Below are 16,056 nucleotides of genomic sequence, written 5' to 3'. Positions count from 1 at the left end.
AGAGATCCTAAAAGTATTTGAATCTCTGAGATTCTCCATCTTTTAAAATAATGATTTTAATTTGTTCACCAAAGGCATCTGTCCATTGAGCTTTCTGGGCACATCACAGATTTTGTCTTACTAACTTTACTCTGCCAAATTATCTCTACTCTTTTCTTTAGGAATGGTGTCATTTCTCTCTCCTTAATTTGAGAGATAGCCTCTGCTTTTCCACCTTTTTGTCCCACTGAACATATTTGTTTTTATCAGCAAGTCTCCTATGATTTCTTTATTCCTTAATTTGAGCAGTAACTATTTCCTGAACTCTTTCTTATAATTATTGTAAGTCTCTTCTTTGGGAATTACTTTGAATCCTGTGCCCTGAAGGCTGAAAACAGAATAAACAAGAAACATCAGTTCTATTGACTGAGTAATTTTAGTTGCTTCTAATATTTCCCACACTGGATTATCCCTGTCCTGAAGAGAAACAAGATTCTGTCATCTTTCACAAACATAAATCAGACATGTTGTCTCTCAGCTGGTAAACCAATCTGCATTCAGATGAGAAAAAATGGGAGCTATTTTATATCATACAATTATTCAGAAGACATGCTTGGAAAAATGCATAATAAGCTATTTCTGAAGATCTTAAACATGCCTTTATAGTCACTGGAGAAATTTGTTCAGATTTTGCATTTCTGAATGTATCACCAAAGAGTAGAAGTTTCTTGATTTCTAAGAACCCATTTTGCAATTTGAGAAATTTTCTTCTAGATTGCTCTGATTTGAGCTAAAAACTTCCCCTCAGCCTCTAAGACCAGTTAAACCAGGTGAGAGGAGGCATTACGAGCTTGTCTGATGAACTTAATGAAACCAATCTGACTTTAAAAGAAAAAAAAATACTTAAAAATTCCCTTCTCTTAGAGGATCTTTTCCTCTTGATTTTTGAATGGTATATTTTCCCAAATAAAATCTCAATGTTCAAAAAAATTGAAGAAGAGATCCAAATATTTGGCCTTCATAATTGCCAAACATCCAGAAATTGGGGAAACATCTTGACAGCTGTTTCAGGATATCCTCTACTACTATACTCCTAAATCAACATCTGTCCATTTATTAATATTTTTGTGAAAAAATTTTGTTTTACTGTTGTTTTTTCAGTGAATCCCTTCAATGGACGACTGACGGTGTTCATATTCATACATCCTTTTTGAGAACATAGGATACCACAATGGTTGTGCCAGTTTCTATCAGGAATCTGGGCAAATAAACATAATGGCATGGGGTGTTAGACAATCACTCTTTTTCTTAGACATTATAAATGTAGGCTATATAATATTAATCCTAAAAGCAGATATTCTAACCTGACTTTTTAAGAATACAGAACTTCCTATGGCATTTTAGTTTTTTAAAAAGCTTTGACTTACTTCGCTAAGCATGATACGCTCTAGTTCCATCCATGTTGTCGCAAATGGCAAGATTTCATTTCTTTTGATGGCTGCATAGTATTCCATTGTGTATATATATACCACATCTTCTTGATCCATTCATCTGTTGATGGACATCTAGGTTCTTTCCATAGTTTGGCTATTGTGGACATTGCTGCTATAAACATTCGGGTGCACGTGCCCCTTTGGATCACTACGTTTGTATCTTTAGGGTAAATACCCAATAGTGCAATTGAGGGTTGCTGGGGGGAGGGGGTTTGGGAGAAGGGGGTGGGATTATGGACATTGGGGAGGGTATGTGCTTTGGTGAGTGCTGTGAAGTGTATAAACCTGGTGATTCACAGACCTGTACCCCGGGGATAAAAATATGTTTATAAAAAATAAATTAATTAAAAAATAAAATAAAAAGCTTTGATAGATAGCAATTATTTTTAATATATCATGACTATTTAATATTAACAAATACAATAATTAGCAAAGAATATATTGCCTCTTACTAGTAATTGCCATGGAGTGGCTGGGAATAGGGTGAAGCATGAGAATATATTATTTACTTACATATATTCTGTCTTGTTCTTTAATTTATTGTGTTTTGAGATGAGAATGTTTAGAAACATGCCAATATGAGAAATGATACCATATATTGAACAACCATTTTTGTTCAGGGCTTGCTAATAGAAGTGCCTTCTTGCTACCTACAGCTTCATTATTTTTTCATTTCATCTCTCCTAGTTAACAGAGTCAACTATCTATTTTACCCCTTAGTTTAGAAACCATCAGTGAATCCTCACAGACTTCAGTATTAAATCTATCTCAAACACTGACATATGAAGCACTTTGTATCAATCAGCTTAAGTGGTATTATACAACAGAAACAAATGGCCCCCCAAATGTCAATGACTTACAGTAACAAAGATTTATTTCTTTCTCATGATATATGTCTTTGCATGTTGACTGCAGTTCTCCAAGTTACTTTTATTCTGGAAGCCATCTGAAGGAGCAAATTCAATCTGGGAAGTCAATGAAGAAAAAATGTATATAGTAGACCGTACACAGATTGTTTTTTAGACTTTGGTCTTTGCTCTTTTGCTCTTATTTTATTGGTCAAGAGAAATGGCATAGACAAGGATATCAATAGAGTGTGAAATCCTCCTGCAGGAAGGGACAGTGAAGGGAGAAGCAAAAATCTAACCCATCACACTCTTCACAAGCTTATTTTTATGTCTGTCAACTAAAAGTACTATTATTTTTCACAACTTGCCATTTTCTTGTTGTATTTGCACATAGACCTGAACACTTAAATCTGCCAGAATCCCTTGGTTTGCGTTTCTTCCTGGCAATTTCCTACTTATTTTTAGGAACTGTAAGATCTTTAAAGGTCCTGTTAGCTTCAAGAATCTATGTGGCATATTTAGAATTACTTTTACTGGGAAATTGCTGTTATGTACATAACCCTTTTTCATTATAGCTTTCACTGTAGCCATGGCCGTGAATGTCAGTCTGGTGCTCGTGCAGTCTGCTTCACAGCTTCCAAAGTTGAAGTCTCCTAATTTTGAAACAATACCATGTTTGTTTGATTATAAGGTGGTGTAGGTCAATTAAATAGAAGACTGATAGATACCTGACTTTGCTTCCACTTGAAGGCAAATATATTTATTTGTTGAGTTCCCTAATATGAGGGACAAACCCACCACTGGACCTCTTCAAGTAGAAGATTTTCTCACATGTCATGTGGGCTCAGTAGTAAAATATCACTATATAATTTATTTTTTGTATATTAATGTAGTATTTGGTATATTAATATAATATGTTGCTTTGTATATTATTAGGCACATTACTCTTTTTCTTATGTAGTTACTGTTGAGTGTTTTTCTCCTTCTTAAAGTAACAGCTGTCCCTTATGTGCAGTCTTTGGTTCAGCAGTCTTGTTCTTCCATCAGAATAGTTTGATGATCTCCAAACCACCCTTCATTCCATGGCAGAGAGACCATTGTGATTGTAATCATTAAAGTTCTGCTCCTACAGAAGAACATAGAGGCCAAGAATTGGAGACATAAAATAGAAATACTAACATCATAAGATCAGAACACTCTCGCTCTTCTCCCATACTTCTGGGAATTTCTCAGACTTTCCATCTCTTGGGTCTTTAATTGACTCTGGAATTTCATAAACCTGAGCATATCTGAGGTTTATGAGGTTTTCGTGGTCTTCTACATTTTAAGGAGAGATGAAAACTAGCAGAACTGCCAGCTGCTAGTAAAAGCTAGGACGTTTATTGAATACATGACAAATGTCTTAAAAGATGAAATTTGAAAGCCGAAAGAAACTCTAGAAATGATCGAGTCTAGAGGATCCTAAACATAGCTGCATATCTGCAACCCCTTGGAAGATTTAAAAATTACATATGCCGCAGTCATAACTGCAGAGATGCTGATTTTGCAGATCTGGAGTACAGGGCACAGAAGACTTAGTCATTGAATCCAAGACTCTCTTTACACTCTACCAGTCTCTTATGTTATCTCCTATTCAGAAAGCTATAGAAAGCAGGTGCATAATAAATGTGACTGAACGATATCTAGTATAAGTTTAGAATACATTTTTTTACTGACAGTATATCTCATGCTTGTCTTATAAGAAGATAGACAACTAGGATATTATTTTAGTATTAACATTTTAGTCAGATTCTTTCGTTTCGACAAGTATTCTGGTTCCTACCCAGTAGTTTCCACCTAGATTCCGAGTTGGAGAATAACCTGAATACCACCCCAAAATCACCCCCCAAAAATAAAAAATCTGAGAGAAACTCCTATTTAACATACTCAACCAAAAAAGAATGCTTATAAATACCCTGGGGTAGGTGCCTCGTTAGCACAGTAGGTAGCGTGTCAGTCTCATAAATACCCTGGGGTATCTTTCAACACCCCATCCCAATAAAAAAATTCAACCTTCTAATTTAATATAATCAATAATTTTGAGCACTGCTGTATGCCAGATACTCTGCTAGGTGATGAATTTTATGACCTTAGTTACTCTGATGAAGAGCATGCAATATCAGAGCAGAAGACTGAACTAGTTATCATCCTATCAGCACATTTGCCCCTCACTCCAGCTTAAGAATGTGCCCATAACATGCTCAAGGATCCAATTCCAATGCCTAGATGTTCTTTACTACCAGTTCCTTTATTTTTTTCAAGGTTGCACTGAACAAATATCTGTTTTTTCTCTATACTCTGATTTATTCTCCTTTTCTTTCCCCAGGACCCAGCGTACTTTTTTCCTCCCTCAATTGTGCTTATGAAATCTAACATCCTTTATCTGGTTTCTGGATTTTTTTACCTTTTGAAAGTACTCACATTTAATTCTTAAAGTTATTTAGGAGAGAACACTACCACCTACCTTTTAAAAGAATCTGAATTAAATTGAAGGTTTCTGCCACACACAGTCAAGTAGTCATGTTGCAGATATCACCAACTATCCAAAATTAGTCTAGTTAATTTTTAGGTACCCTACGGACTGGTTCCAGGACAAAGTTGTTTTTGTTTCATGCTCTTGCCATTGTTTGTGTTTTGCCATCACTGTTGGCCAAGAGGCATCAATACATAATTGTCATCACCTGATCTTAGGTGAATTTGGTGGGTGCTAGTCACACTGTCGTCATTATCAACTGAATTTTGTTTGTAGTTGGTACCACTCATGTTGAATTTAATTGATTTTCACAATGTCTTTGACGAGATTGTTATGACTTACCACTGAAATAAAAAGTGTATGTGTGTACATTGTCCTGGACACAGAATAATATATATGATAACATTCTAAGTGTAAACAAAAATCTAAAAGTATTCTTTCAGTGATTATCAAGTAAGTGTTCTAAGTAGAAAGAAAATCATACCATAGCTTAATTAGCAGGAGATTTTCTTTTTTAGGGGTATATAAAATGATGTGTTTTATGATTCAGTTTTGCTGGAGGTGACTCTGTGCCCAGCAAAAACCATTCTCCAACTTTGTCTACTGATTAACATGGCCATGAAACTTTGTTGTACACAGAGGAATATAAACAGAAGATATTTAGTTGAGATTTTGGGGGAAAACAAAAAAAGAACTCCTTCAACTTGGCAAACTTAACTGGAAGATGCTGTCTTCCTTTCCCCTCATTGAAATGGGGACTTGATACTGGACCTTGACTATTCTTAAGACCATGTGGCCCTGAATACATAAGAATGACTGAGAAAGATGGAAGCAGTCTGAGCATTTTTATAACCCTTTGGGGCCAAGAAACCAGTCCTAGACTTATTACCTGTGAAGCCCTGGTGCATTAGAAAAATAAAAATCCTTAATTTTTACTATTTTTCAGGTATCTATAACACAGTTGATGACAGATCTTAACTCTACACATAGAATCAAATGCATAACATGAAATTCATAAAACTTTTGTTAGCTCCCTAATGAGATTATTTCCAAATGATGCAGTAAGAATGGTTTTTAGGATATTTTACTTTTATAAAATTTATGTAAGTAATATATCACCATTGTATTACAATAAATGGATAAGAACCATATGCTCTTTTCAGTACATGCAGAAAAAGCATTTAAGAAAATACTGCATCAATTCTTGATAGAAATAATAACAGAGTAGGGATGGAGGGAACATATATTAACATCATGAAGGCTGTATATGAAAGACCCATAGCTAATATCCTCAATGAGGAAAAACTGACAACTTTTTCTCTTTAGTCAGGAGCAAGACAGGGATGTCTGCTCTCATTGCTGTTGTTCAACAGAGTACTGGAAGTCCTAGCTTCAGCTATCAGACAACAGAAAGATATAAAAGGCATCCAAATTGGCAAGGAAGAAGTCAGTCTTTCATCCTTCCTGCACGACATGATACTCTATGTAGAAAACTAAAAAGACTACCAAAAAATTACTAGAACTGATACATGAATTCAGAAAAATTGTAGGGTATAAAAATGTAGAGAAATGTGTTGTATTCCTATATACTAATAATGAAGCAACAGAAAGAGAAATCAAGGAATTGATCCCTCTTAAAATTGCACCAAAGTCTATAAGATACCTAGAAATAAACCTAACGAAAGAGGTAAAACTATGGAACACTTATGAGAGAAATTGAAAAGTACCCAAAGAAATAGAAAAAAATTCCACACTCAAGGACTGGAAGAACAAATATTGTTCAAATGTCTGTACCAAAGCAATCTACACACGTAGTGCAATCCCTGTCAAAATGCCAACAGCATTTTTCACAGAGCCAAAATAAATCCTAAAATTTGTGTGGAACCACAAAAGACCTCAACTAGTCAAAGCAATCTTGAAAAAGAAAAGCAAAGCTTGGAGGCATCACTTTTCTGGATTTCAAACTGTATTACAAAGCTGTAGTCATCAAGACAGTATGGTACTGGCATAAAAACAGATACATACATCAGTGGAACAGTAGAAAACCCTGAAATCAACCTACAACTATGTGGTCAACTAATCTTCAACAAAGCAGGAAAGAAGGTCCAATGGAAAAAAGATAGTCTCTTCAACAAATGGTGTTAGGAAAACTAGACAGCCATATGCAGAAGAATAAAACTAGATCACTTTTTTATACCGTACACAAAAATAAATTCAAAATGGATGAAAGACCTAAATATGAAACAGGAAGCCATCAAAATCCTAAAGGGGAACACAGGCAGCAACCACTTTGACCTCAGCCAGAGCACAGCTTACTAGACATGTCACTAGAGGCAAGGGAAACAAAAGCAAAAATGAACTATTGGGACTTCATCGGGATAAAAAGCTGCTGAAAGTGAAGGACACAATCAACAAAACTCAAGATAGCCTAGAGAATGGGAGAAGATATTTGTAAATGACATATCTTATAAAGGGTTAGTATCCAAAACCTAAAAAGAACTTATCAAACGCAACACTCAAAAAACAAATAATCTAGTCAAGAAATGGGCAGAAGACATGAATAGACAACTTTCTAAAGAAGGTATCTAGATGGCTAACAGGCACATGAAAAGATGTTCAACATCATTCATCAGGGAAATACAAATCAAAACCACAATGAGAAGCAAACTCACACCTGTCAGAATGGCTAAAATTAACAATACAAGAAACAGTGGGTATTGGCAAGGATGTGGAGAAAGGAGAAACCTCCTTACACTTTTTCTGGGAATACAAGCTGGTGCAGCCACTCTGGAAAACAATGTGAAGATTCCTCAAAAGTTGAAAATAGAACTACCCTCTATTGTTGTTCCAGCAATTGCACTTGTTGTGCAGTTGTTGCACAACAATTGTTGCAATTGTTGTGACCCAGCGATTGCACTACTGGGTATTTACCCTTAAGATACAAATGTAATGATCCACAGGGGCACCTGCACCACAGTGTTTATAGCAGCAATGTCCACAATGGCCAAACTATAGAAAGAACCCAGATGTCTGTTGATGGGTGAATGGATAAAGAAGATGTGGTGTATGTGTGTGTAATGGAATACTACTTAGCCATCAAAGGGAATGAAATCTTGCCATTTGCAATGACATGGTTGGAACTAGAGGGTATTATGCCAGGCTAAGTGAGCCAATCAGAGAAAGACAGTTATCATATGATCTCACTCAGATGTGGAATTTAAGAAACAAAACAGAGGATCATAGGGGAAAAGAGGAAAAAAAATAATATAAAATCAGAGAGGGAGATAAACCATAAGAGACTCTTAATCATAGGAAGGGGTTAGGGGTGGAGGGATGGGGTAACTGGGTTATGGACATTAGGAAGGATACATGATGTAATCAGCACTGGATATTATGTAAGACTGATGAATCACTGATCTCTATCTCTGAAACCAATAATCCACTATATGTTAATTAAATTTAAATAAAAATTTTAAAAAGTGATATATACATATACAATGGAATATTGCTCAGTCATCAAAAAGAATAAAATCTTGTCACTTGCAATGATGAGGATGGAGCTAGAGTGTATAATGCTAAGCAAAATAAGTTCATCAGAGAAAGGCAAATACACTCTGATTTCACTCATGTGTGGAATTGAAGAAACAAAGCAGATGATCGTAGGGAAGGGGAAAAATAAGAAAGGACAAGAAGTGTCTCTTGTAAGACATGCTTAAAGATAGAGAACAAACAGAGTTGATGGAGGGAGGTGGGTGGGGGATGGGCTTGAAGGGTGATAGGTAATATGGAGGGCACTTGTGATGAGCACTGGGTGTTATACGCACATGATGAATCGCTAAATTCTATACCTGAAACTGATTTTATCATACATTAACTGGAAATCAAATAAAAACTTGAAATCAAAAGAAAAAAATACATAGGTGAGTTAATTGAAAATAAATTAACACCATCTAAATTCCCTCTCAAAGATCACTAATTAACATTATCCCATGTAAATATTAAATATAAACATAAGTATTCTATTTAAACTTGTATAAAATGGATCAATGTATGTTGTAATCAAAGTGAATGATTTAAGGGTGTTCATTGTACTAAGGGTGTTTGTTCATTGTTCTCCATTTTTCAGCAGGCTTAAAATTTTTCAAATTGGTAATTCAGATCTCTAATGTGTGTACATATATGTGTGTACATAACATTGTACATTTTCTAAAACACTTGATTGTCAAATATCACAGTTGGAGAAACCTTGGCACTTCCTTCAGTGCTGCTTTGGGCAAGCTCAGGGTTCCCACACTGAAAATCAAATATCTTTGTGTTTTTTTTTTTTTTTTTTTTTTGGTCTGCATTTCACTGAGCCTTTTCCCATAACTATCTCTACACAGAGACTTGAAGAAACTCCTTTATTTATTCCTTTCCCCCATATTTGAAATAATATCCCTCAAACATACACCCACTACCCATTTTAAAAACTGAAATGAAAATCCTGACAATGCAGAGGTGAGTTATACTATAGGACTAATTAGAATCCTTTGAATTTCAGTGAAAAAAGAGAAACTGCTATGCTGAGACAGAATTGTCAGAAAATGCCTGCTCTTAAGTATATTTAAATTTGATAAGTGAAGTGGCTTTCAATATGTTGTTTAGGGATCCTGTAGTAGAGCATTAATGAGCTAGTCCCTATAGCTCATTACAAGTCAGTTCTAGCAAGGGATGTAATTAAAGTCTCAGATGTTTCGATTTTCACAAATAGAAGTTTGTCCTCCCTTGGTGCCTTTTATCCATGCTCAGAGTTCTTTGCAATTATTAGCTCATTAGTCCTAGTGGATTTTCTAATTTAATTGTAAATTAGTAGACCCTACAGAGTTAAATATAAAACAAACAGAATGTTAATGGCCCATTTCATGAATATATATACCAATGGTTCAACTTTATTATCTCAACATATACATTAATAATACCACCAGTGACTCCACCTTTCCTCTAAAGCAACCACAATTTCATGTATCTCACATATCAGTAGTACACAAAATATGTTTCAGCCTCAAAACTACTTTCCTTTTTGGTATTTGTTTACATGCCATTTCAAAGTTTAGCTTTTTGTAGAATTTCTACATATACTTGTCCTACTACTTTGGTATATGTATAGCAAAATTGTCTCCTGCGTTATGGACAAATAATAGAATGTTGTCATCAAATACACTGATTCTGAGATAGCATTTGACTTACTAGGCACCTTACATTAATATTACTTCCATTAACACCTTCAATCCAGGAAGGAAATCATGGACATTTTCAGGGTTTCTAGGGCCCTGAGAAATACTTGGCCTTGTGCAGAAGTTGAGGGACTGAAAGAGGATAAAGATTTGTCATACGGATAAATGGAGAAGTGAACCTCGATGCCCCTAAAATTGAGAGAAGATAAAGAACTATATTGTTGAAGGCTGACATTTTTTCTAACCAGGTTCTGTTCATCCTCTAATTCCAACTTAACTCCTGAAAATCACCCCTTCCTTCAGTCGGTTCCAGTGCTGACATTCCATTCCATTCCTGGTAGGCCTGCACATGACTCAAACCTGGCCAGTGCTTTGCTTTCACTGGATTATGGTGATTGGTCCATCTATTAGTTTCCTGGTGGTACTTACATAGTACCACAAACTGGGTGGCTTAAACAACAGAAAGTTATTATCTTATAGTTCCAAAATCAAAGTGTCAACAGGGTTAGTTCCTTCTGGATGCTGTGACAGAGTCTGTTCCATGTCTTCCTGTTAGCTTCTGGTGATTTGCAAGCATTCTGTGGTATTTCTTGGGCTTTGCTGCATCACCCCAATCTCAAACTTCATTTTTAAATGATGTTCCCTGTGTGCCTCTTTTCTAAATTTTCCTTTTTAAAAAAATTTTTTATTTTCTTTTTTATTTTTATGTTTTTTTTTATTTTCCCTTTTCGTAAGGATACCAGTCATACTGATTAAAGACTCACACTACTCCCATAAGATCTAACCTTAACTAATGACACCTGCCATGACCCTATTTTCAAATAAGGTAACGTTCACAGGTACCAGATGTTAGGACTTCAACATATGAGTTTGGAGGGGCACAATTCAATCCATAAAAATCCAATATAAATGAATAAGCCATTAAGATTCAATGAGGCTCAATAAAAATTTTGTTGTGAATCTTCAGATATGCTCCCGATTCTTTTTTTTTTTTAACCACATAAAAGCATGCAGGGATTGATGCTGCTATAGTCATCTTACAACCACTGGCTGGGAGTGGGGAGTTCTCTGAAAATGAATATAACATTGTGGAAGTAGAACCAAGAAATGAAGATAGAAATGTCTGTTTCCTTCTTACTGAACACTGAGTGAAACCATAACTGAGGTCAAATACTCCCTTAGTTGTTCAGTTATTTGAGCTAGAATGTCCCCTCCCCTAAGCCTGTCTTAGTATCACTTTCTGCTCATTGCCAAAGAAATAAATTCATAGGGGATATGATTAAACAGTGGATTAGGGATGGGGTATCCATGGGAACTGCAAAAAAAGGGGGGGTGGTAGAATGAATAATTCCTTTCTACTTTTGTATTATTTAGATCAGACTCAATTTGATGAGTTCATCCATAGGAATATGTAATACCTCAAAAGCATAAGGAATCTAATCATTCTGTTCTATGAAATACTGAATCCCTTCACTCAACAGGAATGCACAAAGGCACAGTTTCCTGTAGCAACAAATCTCCCAGCAAATGATCAAGCTATATGTTTCCCTATGCTGGGCCTGAATCTTCTTGGGAATAAACAAGGTAAGGGCAAGAGGAGTGGCACAGAGCTAACAGGATCAGAGGTCAAATGCAGACATTGTCAGTGACCACAAAAAGGAGGACTTTGATCAGAGACAGTGTCTAAACAGTGGAATTAGAAACAGGTTAAGGGGCGCCTGGGTGGCTCAGTCATTAGGCGTCTGCCTTCAGCTCAGGTCATGATCCCAGGATCCTGAGTTTGAGCTGCACATCGGGTTCCCCGCTCAGCAGGATCCTGTTTCTCCCTCTCCCCCTCCACCTGCTTGTGTCCCCTCTCTTGCTGTGTCTCTGTCAAATAAATAAAATATTTAAAAAAATATATAGGTTAAGTCAAAAGGAAAACTATTCTTGGGAATGGGATGGTCTCTTGACTTTCAGAATGCATCCTGGTGATGATGGTATATAAGGCAAAGTAGGCTTATCTCTGAGAATTATTTGGGAGCAGTGATGAAGAGGAGCAAGGTCCATCTTCCAGAAACATGGCATATAATAAGTTGTGTTGTGGCAGGTTTTCTACAAGTGTCGTTGACCATGAATCTTCAGAATAGTGTTGACCCTCCATCACTTTACTTGTATGCCTTAGGGAAACCAAGGAGCCTGGTGTAGGAGCACCAGACAGTATTATTATCTCTAATAGAGTTTGATAGTGAGGTGATACTAGTCAAAGTGGAGACTTATACCCAAATGCATCATTGAGTTGCTTGGTACCCCCACTCTAATTTCCATATCTTGTTTATTTTCTATATGTGTATCATAGATTTGGGGATGAGTTAGCTTCTCACTGGTCACAGGTGAAATAGAACACAATCGCTCAGTAGAAACTGAAGTGAAAAGCCTTGGATGGGGATAAGAAATTGACAGTAGGGGAGGAAGGGAGCTGCCATTATTGTACAGACTCCCAATGTACAATCTGTAAGGAGCATAACTTCATGTTATTTTTGGTAATTCAGAGAGCTATGGGAATATTTCAATACATAAATCAGAGTATTCAGCCTTGAGAAACACACCTCTAAATGGCAGACTCATTGCAAAACAGCAGCCTCCAGGATACATACATGCATGACTATATTGGATGACTTTTGGTGCCTTGTCTCTGGTCTTCCTGGCCCACCTTTTAATCTAGCTGTCATGTAACAAATAACTAATATTTGTTTCATACAAATATGTAATCTGAGGGTTTCATACAAATATGTAATCTCAGAGCACTTCACCTTTGCCTGCGGCATACCTTCTGCTTTGTGCTCCAGGCCTTTAACATTGTGGTGTGGGATGCTTGTGAGAATCAGCACTCACACATGGACACACTGGAATGCCAGAGAATAAACATCTGATGAGGCAATCCTTGACTAAATGGAAATGGGAGCTTGTGCATGAATGCTTTCATTTTCTCTCCTTCCAGCGAGCAATTTTGAGGCATATTCTACATTGCTTCTCAGAAGACCCAGCATAATCTAACTCCACTGCCAACACCAGTGACCAAAATGAGAACACATCCTTATACTAAATTTTCTTCCTTCCATGTCTCACTCTCTGATTTCTATTCCCTGGGATTACTTCTCCTACCCCCACCCCCCCGCAAATTACCTGCACTCAAGCCCTCTCAAACTCTAATTTTCAAGGGGAACCTAGGCTATCAAAATAACCTTCTGGGTTCTTTTTTTTTTTTTTATAGCTAAAATCCCATTGTAGTTCAAGGCACTTACTTACCGCTTATAAATCTCTACATCTTTTATAGCAGAGGACACGAAAAAGAGCTGCTGATGTGTGAGTAGCAACAAATCACAAATCAAAGCTGGCAATTGAGAACATCAAGCCTTGTGATTTGCGCTTATATTTAAAATTTTACTGTTTTCTCTATAATGTATGTCCTGATCAGAAGCCACACAATTCTGAACTGGAACCATGGCTGCAATAGCTATGAAAGATGAAAGATACTGTGTTTGGATTACCTAATAGGTGCTCCGGCATTTTATGTGTCCTTTGTGGACCAAATATTAAGTCAGATAATTCAAAGTCTAAGTTTGATAACTGGCTTAATTTTTAGGTATTTATGTATTTTTATGTATTCAATTTTTAGAGTATGTGGAAGAATTAATGAGGATAGCAGGTGATGGTAGGAGATACTTGTTAAAATCTATTCTCAAATTTGGTTATACATCAGAATCACCTGGAGAAAAAAAAATTTAATACAGACTTTTGGGGTGCCTGTGTGGCTCAGTCAGTTAAGTGTCCAACTCTTTATCTCAGCTCAGGTCTTGATCTCAGGGTTGTGAGCTCAAGCCACACATTGGACTCCATGCTGGACATGGAGCATACTTAAAACAAAAACAAACAAACAAACAAACAAAAAACAGATTCTGGAATTTTATCCCCAAAGGTTCTGGCTCTAAGATCTAGGCAAAGATCCTGAGATATATATTCTTGTTATTATTATTATTTTTTTTTTAGTTTCAAGTTTTTATTTAAATTCCAGTTAGTTAACATATAGTGTAATATTAGTTTCATGAATAGAACTTAGTGGTTCATCACTTATATATATAACACCCAGTGCTCATCACTATAGATGCCCTCCTTAATCCCCATCCCCCATTTCGCCCATCCCCCCACCCACTTCTCATTTGGTAACCCTCAGTTTGTTCTCTATAGTTTGGAGCCTATTTCTTGGCTTCTTTCTCTCTCTTTCCTCCTTTGCTGCTTTATTTTATTTATTATATTCCACATATGAATGAAATCAAGCTATTTGTCTTTCTCTGACTGCCTTATTTCACTTAGCATTATATCCTTTAGGTCTACCCATGTTGTTGCAAATGGCAAGATTTTATTCTTTTTTATGGTTGAATAATATTCGTGTGTGTGTGTGTGTGTGTGTGTATCTTTACACATCTTCTTTATCCATTCCTCAGGCGATGGATGGACTCTTGGGGTGCATACATAATTTACCTATTATAAATAATGCTGCAATAAACATAGGGGCACATATTTCCCTTTGAATTAGTGCTTTTGTATTCTTTGGGTAAATATCCCGTAGTTTGGTTACTGGATCACAGGGTAGCTCTATTTTTAATTTTTTGAGGAACCTCCATACTGTTTTCCACAGTGGCTACACCAGTTTGCATTCCTACCAACAGTGCAAGAAGGTTCCTTTTTTTCCACATCCTCGCCAACATTTGTTTCTTAAATTTTTTATTTTAGCCATTCTGACAGTTGGGAGTTAATATTTCATTGTGGTTTTGATTTGCATTTCCTTCATGATGAGTGGCAGTGAGCATCATTTCATGTGTCTGTTGGCCTTCTCTATGTCTTCTTAGAAGAAATGTCTGCCTATTTGGTGTTTTTTATTTTTTAATTAACACATGAATTATTTGTTTCAGGGGCACAGGTCTGTGAATTGTGTAATACAGATGAGATATATATTCTTAAAAGCTTCCCAAGAGATTCTGATACACAGCCAAATTAGGGAAACAGTGATCTAAATGATTGAATTTGTTACCAAAAACTATAAATTTTCCTACCATAGATTTGGAAGTTTGGGCATTTTTAAAATCACATTTTCTTATTTTCAAGTGAGAAAGTCTTTATTTCTTAACTTGGAAAGGGAAGTTTAGAATTAAATTTTCAAAACAAAAGGTCTAATTTCATATGTTTTGGTATTTCTGAAAAATCACCACTACAGATAATTTTTTTTACTTGTTTTCATTTATAGACATCTATAGGCAGACTTAGTTTAAAAGAAATCTCCAGGTGTAGTGGTATATAATAGCAAGTATGTGCAGTAAATTATAAATACTTCATTGACTGATTAACATTAATTAACTGTATAATTAAGTTATACAAAGGTAATTAAGTTGATTCTCCTTAAATATACATGTTCCAAGAGTGTTCATTAACTATTTTCAACCATAGTACATTTTCTAATAGACTACCAGATGTGGATATGGTATTTTTTCTTCTGTTTAGAAACTGCCTTAATAAATGAGTGTTCCTTTGTGTCCAGGTGATCGCCCAGCTGCTTGAGATGGCTAGAAAAAAAAAACAGAGTTTAGGTGCTTAGTTAGCAAAAGAGTATGAGACATTCCCTTTGTTTTTGTTTGTTTGTTTTGTTCTTTAATTTTTATTTAAATTCTAGTCACACACAATATTGGTTTCAGGAGGAGAATTCAGTGATTCATCATTTACATATCATACCCAGTGCTCATCACAACTAATGCCCTCTTTAATACACAACAGCCATCCACCCATCTAACTCATCCTCCGTCTCCCTCCTTCCATCAGCTCTCACTTTGTTCTATTTTTAAGAGCCTCATATGGTTTGTTTCCTTCTCTCTTTTTTTTCCCCTTCCAATATGTTCATCCGTCTTGTTTCTTAAATTTCACATAAGAGTGAAGTCATATGTTATTTCTCTTTCTCTGGCTTACTTCACTTAGCAAAA

At 35.9% G+C, this 16,056-nt stretch overlaps 1 pseudogene; it reads left to right on the top strand.

Annotated features, from left to right (window-relative positions):
- LOC101672298 overlaps positions 1-16,056 on the top strand; it is a 43,159-nt pseudogene that overhangs the window by 14,426 nt on the left and 12,677 nt on the right.

Source organism: Mustela putorius, unplaced genomic scaffold (assembly GCF_011764305.1).
Source record: "Mustela putorius furo isolate JIRA1106 unplaced genomic scaffold, ASM1176430v1.1 tig00000580_pilon_pilon_pilon, whole genome shotgun sequence".
In the NCBI taxonomy this organism is placed as follows: domain Eukaryota; kingdom Metazoa; phylum Chordata; class Mammalia; order Carnivora; family Mustelidae; genus Mustela; species Mustela putorius.
This window is presented reverse-complemented; position numbering and strand designations above follow the sequence as displayed.